This window comes from Somniosus microcephalus, chromosome 19 (genome assembly GCF_052327205.1).
Source record: "Somniosus microcephalus isolate GS21.2 chromosome 19, FLI_Smic_1.0, whole genome shotgun sequence".
Lineage (NCBI taxonomy): Eukaryota > Metazoa > Chordata > Chondrichthyes > Squaliformes > Somniosidae > Somniosus > Somniosus microcephalus.
The window spans coordinates 35,460,531-35,473,363 of record NC_141005.1 but is presented as its reverse complement, the minus strand read 5'-3'; the positions used below and the strand labels follow the sequence as shown (position 1 = coordinate 35,473,363).

The following is a 12,833-nucleotide window of genomic DNA, read 5'->3' as shown; positions in this document are numbered from 1 at the left end:
GCAAATTTAGCAACCATACCTTCGGTCCCTTCATCCAAGTCATTTATATAAATTGTAAAAAGTTGAGGCCCCAGCACTGATCCCTGTGGCACACCACTCGTTACATTTTGCCAATCAGAAAATGACCCATTTATGCCTACTCTGTTTCCTGTTAGCTAGCCAATCTTCTATCCATGCCAAAATGTTACCCCCTACACCATAGAAACATAGAAACATAGAAGATAGGAGCAGGAGTAGGCCATTCGGCCCCTCGAGCCTGTTCCGCCATTTAATGAGATCATGGCTGATCATCAAAATTCAGTACCCTGTCCCTGCTTTCTCCCCATATCCCTTGATCCCTTTAGCCTTAAGAAATATATCTAACTCCTCCTTGAATATATTTAATAAGTTGGCCTCAACTGCCTTCTGTGGTAAAGAATGCCACAGGTTCACCACTCTCTGGGTGAAGAAATTCCTCCTCATCTCAGTCTTAAATGGCTTACCCCTTATCCTAAGACTGTGACCCCCTGGTTCCGGACTCCCCCACCATCGGGAACATCCTTCCTGCATCTAGTCTGTCTAGTCCTGTTAGAATTTTATAAGTTTCAATGAGATCCCCTATCATTCTTCTAAACTCTAGCGAATATAAGCCTAATCGACCCAATCTCTCTTCATACGTCATTCCTGTCATCCCAGGTATCAGTCTGGTGAATCTTCGCTGCACTCCCTCCATGGCAAGAACATCCTTCCTCAGATAAGGTGACCAAAACTGCACACAATACTCAAGGTGTGGTCTCACCAAGGCCCTGTACAACTGCAGCAAGACATCCTTGCTCCTGTACTCGAATCCTCTCGCTATGAAGGCCAACATACCATTTGCCTTCTTAACCGCCTGCTGCACCTGCATGCTTACCTTCAGTGACTGGTGCACAAGGACACCCAGGTCTCGTTGCACTTCCCCTTTTCCCAATCTATTGCCATTCAGATAATAATCTGTCTTCCTGTTTTTGCCACCAAAGTGGATAACCTCACATTATACTGCATCTGCCATGCATCTGTCCAATCACCCAACCTGTCCAAATCATACTGGAGTTTCTCGGCCTCCTCCTCACAGCACACACGCCCACCCAGCTTTGTGTCGTCTGCAAACTTGGAGATATTACATCTAGTTCCCTCGTCTAGACCATGAGCTTTTATTTTCCGCAATAACCTTTGATGTAGCACCTTATCAAATGCCTTCTGGAAATCTAAGTACAGTACATCCACCGGTTCCCCTTTATCCACAGCACATGTTACTTCCTCAAAGAACTCCAATAAATTGGTTAAACATGATTTCCCTTGCACAAAATCATGTTGACTCTGCCTGATTACTTTGAACTTTTCTAAGTGCCCTGCTATAACGTCTTTAATAATAGCGTCTGTGGTGTATGTGCCTTTAAGAGCTCCTGTGTACTGTAATGCCGGTAGTGGCCACTCGGGCTATATAAGCCTGTATAGTGTCTTGTATCTGTTAGTTCACCTCCAGACTTTGTCCAGTAAACACCTGTAAACCAACTCCTGCATTCCGTGTCTTCATTAACACATGGACACAACAGTGGCGATGAATTGGAAACGGACTTACCTGCAATTCGGCAGCACCTCAAGGAGATCGATTCCTCAGACGAAGGAAGAAGAAAAACATGAAAAAAAACTGGTTTCACCAGCTAGCCGGGCTGGTGGCAGGTACTGCAGTAATCCTTCCTGGGCGGCGGGCTGGGGCTCGATCGGCTGGCTCTACAGCGGGGCCAAGCAGTGAAGGCGCAGGCAAACAAAGATGAAGGGTGGAGCACTCGGGAGACGGCCAGCTCTGCAAAGCAGTTCGGCGTTCGGACCACGCAGAGGGCGGGGAAAGTCCCAGAGAGTCCGGCGGGAACAAGTCTCCGACTATTAAAAATATTTGTATACATAAAAACCGCGGAGAACAGCGTTGTCAGCAGCAACAGTGGCGGGAAAGCGCGGGAGGCGCCATTTTTTTTCAGCAAGGAAGAAAGGAAAGCGCGGGAGGCGCCATTTTTTTTTCAGGATGCCTAAGACTGGCAATATTACTGCTTTCGATAATGATGTAGAGGATTGGACCACATATGTGGAAAGAGTGGGGGGAAATATTGCACAGCAAATGAAATAGAGGATGATAAAAAGGCATCGATACTCCTAAATCTAATGGGCGCAAAGACATACGGGCTGTTACGAAACTTAATCACTCCAGCCAAACCGATGGACAAGAATTTTAAGGAAATTGTTGATACCCTACAGGAGCACTTAAACCCAACACCGCTGCTGATAGCGGAACGGTTCAAATTCTTCAGGAGGAATCAGCACAAGAATGAAAGTAACGCTGATTACCTCACCGAATTAAGGAAGCTATCAAAGCACTGCCAATTCAGAGCAGGACTGGCAGATTCTCTTCGAGACAAATTCGTCTGCGGTCTCCTAAGTGAAGGAACACAGAAAAGGCTACTTTCTGAGAAAGATTTAACACTGGACAAGTCTTTCAGTATGGCTGTATCATACGAAGCAGCAGCGAGAGGAGCTGCAGAGATACAGCAAAAGCCACAGGATTTCGGCACCCATGAAATGACACAGGGTTTCGAGAGATGTTATCGGTGCGGCAGATCCACCCATGACAAAAGGGACTGCTGGTTCAAGGACAAAGCATGCAGGCAATGCGGAAAGATGGGACATATTGCACGTGTATGCCGTTCTGGAAACAAAAAATCCACTGACAAAAAAAAAATCAATAAAGAAAAGTACAAAAAGGTACAGATGATGACGGACAGTAGCTCCGAAGACCAGAAGAGCGATAACGACTCCGGAAACAAGAGACTAAGCTGTCTCAAATTACATAATGTAATTGCCAAAGAAGATTACCAAACCATTTGGGTTACCCTCATGATAGCAGGGTCCCCAGTTAAAATGGAGCTAGATACAGGATCAGCTCTGACCGTCATAAGTCGACAGGATTACGAGCGGCTATTTCTGCATATACCCTTGAAAGACACATCCATTATCTTAAAAACATATACGGGGCAGAAAGTATACCCCAGAGGGAAAATAAGGGTGCCTGTTGTATACAACGGCAAGGAAATACAGAAGTTGTATTTATACGTTCTGCAAAATGGTGGTCCACCGCTGTTGGGACGTGAATGGATCAGAAAGATACGTTTAGACTGGCACTCCATTCAGGCACTGACGGTGACCAGTAAGAAAAAAAATGATGATGACGTCATACCTGAACGATTGAAAGACATCTTGGCCAACGCCAAAGAAGTGTTCCAACAGGAACTAGGAACCTTGAAAGGCATCACCGCCTCAATAAAGGTGGAAGATGCGGCAATTCCCAAGTTTTTTAAGGCAAGGCCGGTGCCATACGCAATTCGTCCAGCAGTCGAGGCAGAGCTGGAGAATTTGGAAAGGACAGGCGTGTTATCCAAGATAGATTGGAGCGAGTGGGCAACACCCATCGTCCCGGTCATGAAGAAAACTTTGAATAATGATAATTCTGAAGAACAGAGAAAAATTCGCATCTGTGGGGACTTCAAGGTGACTGTAAACCCGGTCCTTCACACGGTACAGTATCCTCTTCCGAGGATAGAAGATATTTTCGCCTCACTATCCAGAGGGAAACGTTTCACAAAAATTGACTTGGCACAGGCATATCTACAGATGCAGGTTGAGGAGACCTCTAAAAAGTATCTCACAATAAACACACACAAAGGCCTGTACCAGTACAATCGACTGGTTTTCGGAGTAGCATCAGCTCCAGCTATCTGGCAAAGAGCTATGGAACAAGTCCTGCAAGGGATTCCTAGGACTCAATGCTACCTAGACGACATCCTTGTAACAGGAGAAAACAACAACGAGCACCTTGCCAATTTGGAGCAGGTGCTCACTAGGCTGAGAGAACGGGGCCTACGAGCAAACCGCCCCAAGTGTGAATTTTTTCAGAAACAAATATATTGTGGCCACATAATTAACGAAGAAGGGTTGCATAAGTCCCCTGAAAAAATTGAAGCGGTCATAAAAGCCCCAGCAGCTGAAAATGTCTCACAATTAAGGTCATTCCTAGGATTGATAAATTACTATCATAAATTTTTACCGAACTTGTCAACTGTTCTGCACCCTCTTAACGAACTGCTACAAACGGGAGTAATTTGGGAATGGAGCGAGGACTGTAAACGTGCCTTCCATAAATGTAAAGGCTTGATCACGTCCAAGGAAGTTTTGGCTCATTACAACCCATCACTGCCAATCACATTGGCGTGCGATGCATCCCCTTACGGCGTAGGAGCGGTATTATCGCATAGATTCCCTGATGGCTCGGAGAGGCCGATAGCTTTTGCTTCACGCTCATTGAACTCAGCTGAGCGTAACTATGCCCAGATCGACAGGGAAGCACTCAGCCTGGTGTGGGGAGTGAAGAAATTCAACCATTACCTACACGGACAAAAATTTACCTTGTTGACTGACCATCAACCCCTCGTCTCCATATTCAACCCTAAAAAGGGCGTTCCCATTATGACAGCACAAAGGCTACAAAGGTGGTCCCTTTTCCTAGGGGCACACCGATATGACATAGAATACAAAGGATCAAAACAGCATGGAAATGCTGACGGTTTATCGCGCCTACCGTTGCCAATGGTAGAAGAGGCACCTACAGTGGACCCAGTGGAGATGTTCCACTCAACCATAGTGGAGTGTCTACCAGTAACAAATTCTACCATTGAAAAGGAAACGAGAAATGACCCGACTCTCCCTCGAGTCTACAATTTAACGGTGAAGGGATGGCCAGCACATGGCGAACCACTGTTGCCAGCATTTTCGCAAAGAAGAGAACAGCTGTCAGTGTGCCGAGGAACCTTGATGTGTGGATCCAGAGTGGTGATTCCACCCAAACTCCAGGATAAAGTGCTAAAGGAGCTTCACGAGGGGCATCTGGGTGGAGTGAAAATGAAGAACCTAGCCAGAGCATTTGTGTGTTGGCCAGGTATCGATGGAGACATCGAAGAAATGACCAAGAGCTGCCTAGGATGCCAGAAGGTCCAAAACGCCCCACCACAAGCCCCTCTACATCCATGGGAGTGGCCCTCATCTCCATGGCAAAGGGTACACATCGACTTTGCTGGTCCATTTATGGACTCAATGTTCTTAATCGCGGTTGATGCACACTCCAAGTGGCCGGAGGTACTAAAGATGTCCTCCACCACCACGGAAAAAACCATCACAGTATTAAGGACCATATTTGCCAGAAATGGGCTGCCTGAACAGATCTGTTCTGATAATGGACCACAATTTGTGTCCGAAGAAATCAGAAAGTTCTTAAAAAACAATGGGGTTAAGCACTATACATCCGTCCCATACCATCCCGCCACCAATGGATTGGCTGAAAGGTTTGTCCAGACCTTCAAGAAGGCCATAAAGGCTATGGGTAATGAAGGCATTAATCTACAGCATAAGGTAGATAACTTCTTGTTTGCCTACAAGAATGCAACACATATGGTTACAAATCAAACTCCCGCCATGATGTTTTTCAATAGAAGACTAAGATGCCGGCTGGATTTGATCAAACCAAACATCAGGAGGGACGTAGAGAACCGGCAATTTCAAGGCATGAATGAAAGGCCAACTAGAACCTTCCAAATAGGTCAACAAGTTTTGGCCCGGGACTACCGTACCGAGAAATGGCAGCCTGGAACTATTTGCACACGACTAGGACCACTGATGTATACCGTGGACATTGGAGAAAGCATAATAAGGCGCCATGCTGACCAGATCATAGAGTCATCCGAAAAGGGACAACCTACACCACCACTCTATACGCCTAATGATGAAGTAGAGATACCCATAGTATCTACCTCCGATCTGGTGATACTGGAACCAGGTGAACCCGACACTGGCATTCAAGCCGAATCGACCTTGCCAAAAGAACCTACTACACCACCGAAAACTACTACACCACTGAAAACTACTACACCACCGAGGCGTTATCCGGACCGAGTCAGGAAGCCTCCAGAGAGACTGACTTATAATTGATTAACTGCAGCAAATGTTTAGATTATTGTTCTTGTACACATGTTAATAACAGTTACTTAAAATGTTATGTACTGGTTATCTAAAAGGGGAGGAATTGTGGTGTATGTGCCTTTAAGAGCCCCTGTGTACTGTAATGCTGGTAGTGGCCACTTGGGCTATATAAGCCTGTATAGTGTCTTGTATCTGTTAGTTCACCTCCAGACTTTGTCCAGTAAACACCTGTAAACCAACTCCTGCATTCCGTGTCTTCATTAACACACGGACACAACAGCGTCTAACATCTTCCCTATGACAGGTGTTTAGCTAACTGGCCTGTAGTTTCCTGCTTTCTGTCTCCCTCCCTTTTTGAATAAAGGAGTTACATTCGCTATTTTCCAATCTAATGGAACCTTCCCTGAATCTAGGGAATTTTGGAAAATTAAAACCAACATATCAACTATCTCACTAGCCACTTCTTTTAAGACCCTAAGATGAAGTCCATCAGGACCCGTGGACTTGTCAGCCCGCAGCTCCAACAATTTGCTCAGTGCCACTTCCCTGGTGATTATAATTTTCTTGAGTTCCTCCCTCCCTTCCATTTCCTGATTTACAGCTATTTCTGGGATGTTACTTGTATCCTCTATAGTGAAGACCGATGCAAAATACCTGTTCAATTCAACTGCCATCTCCTTATTTTCCATTATTAATTCCCCAGACTCACTTTTTATTGGACCAATGCTCACTTTGTTAACTCTTTTCTGTACGACCTGATAGGCACGCAGATCAGCCTTCTGATCTATGGAGATACATTTGCTTACAATCTCATGCTCAGCAGAAAGCTGTTTTAACTCATTGTGTGCTGATTCCAGGACATTGCGGTAGTGTGAACCCTCATTCCCACATAGACCCCTGGCATCATCAGCTGAGAATGGCTGTGAGCTGGCCCTCTGGACAGCAGGAACCTGCTCCTCCCCTGCTACCACCAACTGCTCTCACCCACTCATGCTCTGTGCATCACCCAGTGCCCCCTTCTGTTCCTCAGTATTGAAGTCCTTAGGGGTGGAGGGATCTGAGCTGGCACTTTGGAGGGTCAGAGTTAGTGACGCTACAGGTGCTGGTTTGTTCAATGTTACTGATTTTGCTCCTTCTGGCACACCTAGAGAAAGAGAAGAGCAATGCATGTTACAGTGCTGTCCTTATGAGAACCCCTCAGATACAGCTTTCAGCAGAACGAGTGGCATGGTATTGCATTTTAATATATGCTTTGGTTTCAACGAGTGAGTAGGATTAGAAGAAAGAGCAGGAAAAGACTATTACAAGCCCGAAGCTGGGGACACGCTTCCTGCTTTCCCATCACCCGCCCCTCAGTGGCATCTCACTCCAGAAACTCCAGGGCTGCCACCTCACATATGTTAGTTTTGGGGTTCCTCCTCCTCCCTTCCTTTTGGTATACGTCTTCTGCTGCAAACAGAGTAGGAGGCGACAAAATCAAATTGTAAGGAGGACATACAGTGTGTCACTGTGCATCCCACAGTGGGTATGACTATATATGCACGCATCATGTAGCTAGATTGCATGGAAGGATTTGTTCATGGGAAAAGCATTGAAGGATGTGAGTGAAGAAACACTTGTGTGGCGAAGTTTGCTGTTGCGAGGCATAATCTTCTGCTTATTGTACATTCAGGGTAAGCATTTAAAGCACTGCACAACAGTGTGAGAGGCTGGTAACTCTGTGTGCCGGGCAAGCTTAATATATGGCATTAATATCAGGTAATGGTGAATTTTCCTTCTCTATTTAACCAGGCACGGTTATTATTTGCAGCATAGCAGTCTGGTTCCCTGATGCTGCAAGGTGCATTTACAATGATGGCTCATTCACCATGAGCAACTTGTCTGGGCACTCTGAAGCAGTCAATCTCAAAGAACCTCCCCTGGCACATTTGATCCAATACCATTTCGGTAGCTCCATCAGAACTGCAGAAAGTCCTGGGGCAGCTGTATTTATTACAGATATTGGGCAAGTTCCTCCAGCCCCTTTCATCTACAATACCAATCAAAATATAACCTTCCCCTTCAAACTACTGCTGGCTTTTACAGCCGATGGCAGCACCTGATTTCCCACATACGAGCGAATGAACTCCCAAATACAGACGTTGTCCATGCCAGGGGTTTTGCCCACATCATTTAAATCAGGCTGGTCCCAGAGGTTTAGCTATCAGTTGGGCATGTACTAATTACGCACTGCCTGAAAGAATGGCATTTGCAATTATGCATCTCAGACCTTCTCAGGTGGATATAAAAGGTCCCATGACACTATTCGAAGAAGACCAGGAGAGTTCAACCAACATCACTAAAACAAATTATCTGGCCATAATCGCATTGCTGTTTGTGGGACCTAGCTGTGTGTAATATTGGCTGCCACGTTTCTCCACATTACAACAGTAACTACTTTCAAAAGTACATCATTGGCTGTAAAGTACTTTGGCCTAAAAATTCGGTTGCTTTGCGCCTAGGACGCTAATGGGGCACAAGGCAACTAGCACCCGGGCGCGGCGCTGCCAACGCCTCCTGCGAAATTCAGCGGGAGGTTAGCGGCGGCGGTAACCGTTAGCGCCCTGCGGCGCTGCGCCACCGGCGATGACGTCATCGCCATGCGCAGCGCCCCACTCGCGCCCTGGCCGCGATCATTGGTAGCGCCCCCTGACTTATCGCCGGATGCTATGTCTGACGGGGTCAGGGGGGGGCCTACCTGCGGCCGGGGCGGTGTTAATTAAAGGGGAGGTGTCGGGCGGCCATTTTTGTTGCTGGCCACCTGCCAGCACCTGCCCCCCTCTGACGTCCCCGGCCTCCTGTGAAGCTCCCCCCCCCGCGGAGTGCCGCCTGCGCTCCGTGAGCCCAGCACTTCTCTTGAGTGCCGGGCTCTTTTGCTGGCACTCCAATCCCTGGTGGCCCAGCTGAGTCCCGGGTCACGCTGCGCAAGACCCTTCCCCTTTAAGAAGGGGAGGAAGGCCTGCAGTACCGAGGCACGTAGCGCTCGCAGCACCCCAAGAGGGAGGCGGGGTGCTTTCAGTAGCACCCCGCTTCCCTCTTGGGACGCTACCAATGAATTTTGGCAGCGGGGGTGCTAATTTTTTCTGGGCGCTAAAAGTAGCGCCCTGGAGAAGTTAGTGCCCCAAAGGGGGCGTGACTCAATTTTTCCCCCTTTGAGTTGTCCTGAGGTCGTGATTGGTGCTCGATAAATGTACCTTTCTTTCTTCTCTTTGATATAAATTCAGAGATGAGCAAGATCAAAAGAGATTTTGCTATTTTAAGGTAAAGATGGTGTTTAAAGGAAATGGGCAGGACTATTAAAGACAAAGTTCATTGCTGTCAGATTGACCAAACAGCCAAGTCTGATTAGGCCAAATCTATGGCATTGATTCTACATCCATCCATAATCCAGTGCTCTCAGCCCAGATAATTTGTTTTTCATCATATTTTGGCTGCTTTTCCAATAATGGCCACAGCCTCCTCTGCCAGCATCATTCACAGAGACACTGCTTATTTTTCTACCTTCAATGTTTTTTTTATTTTACTCGGGAAATGACTGCAGTTGGAACTTAATGTCTGAGTGCAGTTAGAACTTAATTACAGATAAGTTATTGAGCACCATGGCTGCTACTATGTGAAAGTGTTGGCATTAATATAGCAGCTGACAAGTGAAGCAACATACTGTACAATGTTAGATGAAAACAATGCTTTCATGGGAGATCACACTGCATAATACGTAACAAGGACAAATTTGTTACTCTGTTAATGTGTTCTCAGACTCATTTGAAATGTTTTAATAAGGATTTACATTTTAATCGCTTAAGTGATGATATTATGATTTTTACAATTAGATACATATTCAACCTTTGCTGGAGTACAGTACTGTTCAGCTCAATACTGATGTGTGAACGGGCTCAAATAGATAATCATTTTTACTGGCAAAAGTATATTGTAATAGGGTTAGTGCACAGGTTTGCACATTTACAGTAATCATGGTGCTGAGTTTGAGCTTGATGAGTTGAATTGCAGCACAAGTGATGTCCTACATCTGTGGTGAAAGTACTAATGTTAGTTATGGCCCTGTTATTATCTCATGCCGTACTAATAGGCAAACACTTACGGGGGAATTTTTCGGGGGGGTCAGGGGCCGCATTTGGTGGCAGGTCGGCAGGGAATTTTTTTTTTTTGACTGTGGTTAGGGACCCCGCAGTCAAGCCGCCTCCATGCTAGTCTCCCAGACATCAGGTCTGGCATCGCTGAACAGACCCAACAACAAGCGGCGGGGGAGGCAATTTAGATCATTAGATAGATTGTTAAGAGGCAATTAAATAGTATTTTAAGCTTACCTTTAGATTTTTAGAGTTCGCCAACAGCTTCCCCGCTGTTCGGGGATCACGTCAGATAAGGAGGTCAGGTGTTGTGTCAGCATGGGATGATTTACTAACTTTACAACTGTAAATGGTCTATAAAAGCTCCCATTTCATAGGTCTTCACTTCCCAAGGTTAGAAGCTGTTGCTTACTGCATTTGGAAGACAGATTGAGGTTTATGCAGCTTGCAAGTGTTTGCAGCAAACTCTATGGCCTAGAAATTCGGTTTGAGTCCGCCAGGGCTTTAGCGCCCGAAATTTTGCGCCCGCCATAATTGCCGCTGCGCCCACCTAAAATTCAGTTGCCCCGGGCCCAGACGGCGGCGGGCGCTAATGGAGGGTTTTAGCGCCTCGCTATGGGCGTTGAATGCAGGTTTCAGGCGCTAATCCCCCGCTGCGGCACCCGATGCGGTGCGGCAGGCTGGGGTACTGCAGGCCTCCTCCTTCGCTTAAGGAGGAGCTGCGTGCAGCCGACAGCTGACCGGTGGATTCCCCCGACAAATGAGCCCGGCACCTCGGAGAAGTGCCGGGCTCGCGGGACACACACATCAGTGCCGCGGGGGGGTGGTGCAGGAGTCCGGGGAGGGAGGTGCGGGCAGGCGGCCACCGGGAAAGCGGCCGGCTGCCGCTCCACCTTTATGCGCCGGCCTTACGGTGCTGCAACATCCCGTTCCACAATCGTTGTTTGCGGCTGCCACGGGCGAGGCGGCCACAACTGAATTTGGCCATCGGGCCGGATTACCACTGCAACCGGGGTGCTGCGCACACCGATGACGTCATCGGTGCCGGCGCAGCGCTACCGGGTAACGCCGATGTTAGGGCCCATCGCAATTTCGGGCGCAGCGATACCGCCGGCGCAAGCCACTCCAACGCCCCTAATTGGGCGCTAACCCAACCGAATTTCTAGGCCTATATCTGTTGTGTATGTACCTTTAAGAGAATAACTGGCCTCAGGCTGCAGTACCGGCAGTGACCACCCCTGTATAAAAGACGCTAGTGAGCCTCTGTGTTTTTAGTTTCACTATGGACTTCCACCAGTAAAGACTTATTTTGTTCACTCCTGCTGTCCGTGTCTCAATTATTCACGGATGTAACACTGGCGACGAGTAAGAAACGAACTTACCTGCAACTCGGCAGCACCTCAGACGACGTTATTGAAGGTCGAAGCCAGAAGAAAGAAAAAAAATAATAAATAAATAAATAAAATCCAAAGAAACTCGAGAAACGGGCGTCGGCCGTGGGCAACCGCCCTCCAAATCGTCGGATTGAAAACTTGCAGGAGAGACTGTCCAGAGCCAGGCTTGGTTCCTCGGTCTGTGGTTTCCCAGCTAATCGAGCTGGTGGCAGGTAGTGCACTGATCCTTCCTGGGCTGCGGCAGGCTAGAGCTCGATCGGGTGGCTTTTCAACGGGGCCGGGCAGCGAGTCGGGAAGCAAAGAGAGAGAGAGAGGGTGGAGCACAGGGCGCGGCCGGTGCTTCGAAGCCGGGCAGCGTTCGGACCTAAGAAGAGGGAGGGAAGTGTCCCAGAGGGTCCGCTCCACGACGGGAAAATAATAAAAGAAAAAAAATCAATATTAAATGCGCGAGAAACCGTGGAAAGCAGCGCTAACAACAGCGGGGAAGAAGGCAAAGCGCGGGAGGCGCCATTTTGTTAAATCAGGGAAGCAGGCAAAGCGCGGGAGGCGCCATTTTAGATTTGCAAGATGCCGAAGACTGGCTGTATCACTGCTTTTGATAATACAATAGAGGACTGGACCACGTATGTGGAAAGAGTCGAGGTATATTTCGAGGCAAACGAAATAGCGGAGGGGAAAAAGACATCGATATTGCTAAACTTAATGGGCGCTAGAACGTACGGCCTATTGCGGGACCTGATTACTCCAGCCAAACTGAAGGCGAAGAGTTTTAACGAAATTGTTGCTGTCCTACAGGAACACTTAAACCCTGCACCGCTGTTGATAGCAGAAAGATTTAAATTCCACAGGAGAACTCCGCACAAAGATGAGAGCAATGCTGAGTATCTTACGGAACTACGCAAGCTATCAAAGCACTGCCAGTTCGGAGCAGGACTGGCAGATACCCTACGGGACAAATTTGTCTGTGGACTCCTGAGTGAAGGAACACAGAAGAAGTTACTCTCAGAGAAAGAGCTGACGCTAGATAAGGCTTTCAGCGTGGCAGTATCGTATGAAGCAGCAGCCAGGGGAGCTGCAGAAATTCAACAAAAACCACAGGAATACGGCACCCACGAAATGACACGGGGATTTGCAAAATGTTATCGCTGCGGCAGAACTAACCATGACCAGAAGCACTGCTGGTCCAAAGACAAAATATGCAGGCAATGCGGGAAGATGGGACACATTGCACGAGTTTGCAGGTCTGGGAAGAAGACCAGCGACAACAAAAAGG

The 12,833-nt window shown here is 47.5% G+C and overlaps 1 protein-coding gene across 2 annotated transcripts in view; it reads left to right on the top strand.

Moving 5' to 3' along the window:
* rasal1a (RAS protein activator like 1a (GAP1 like)) overlaps positions 1-12,833 on the top strand; it is a 301,463-nt gene that overhangs the window by 49,420 nt on the left and 239,210 nt on the right. The window lies entirely within an intron of this gene.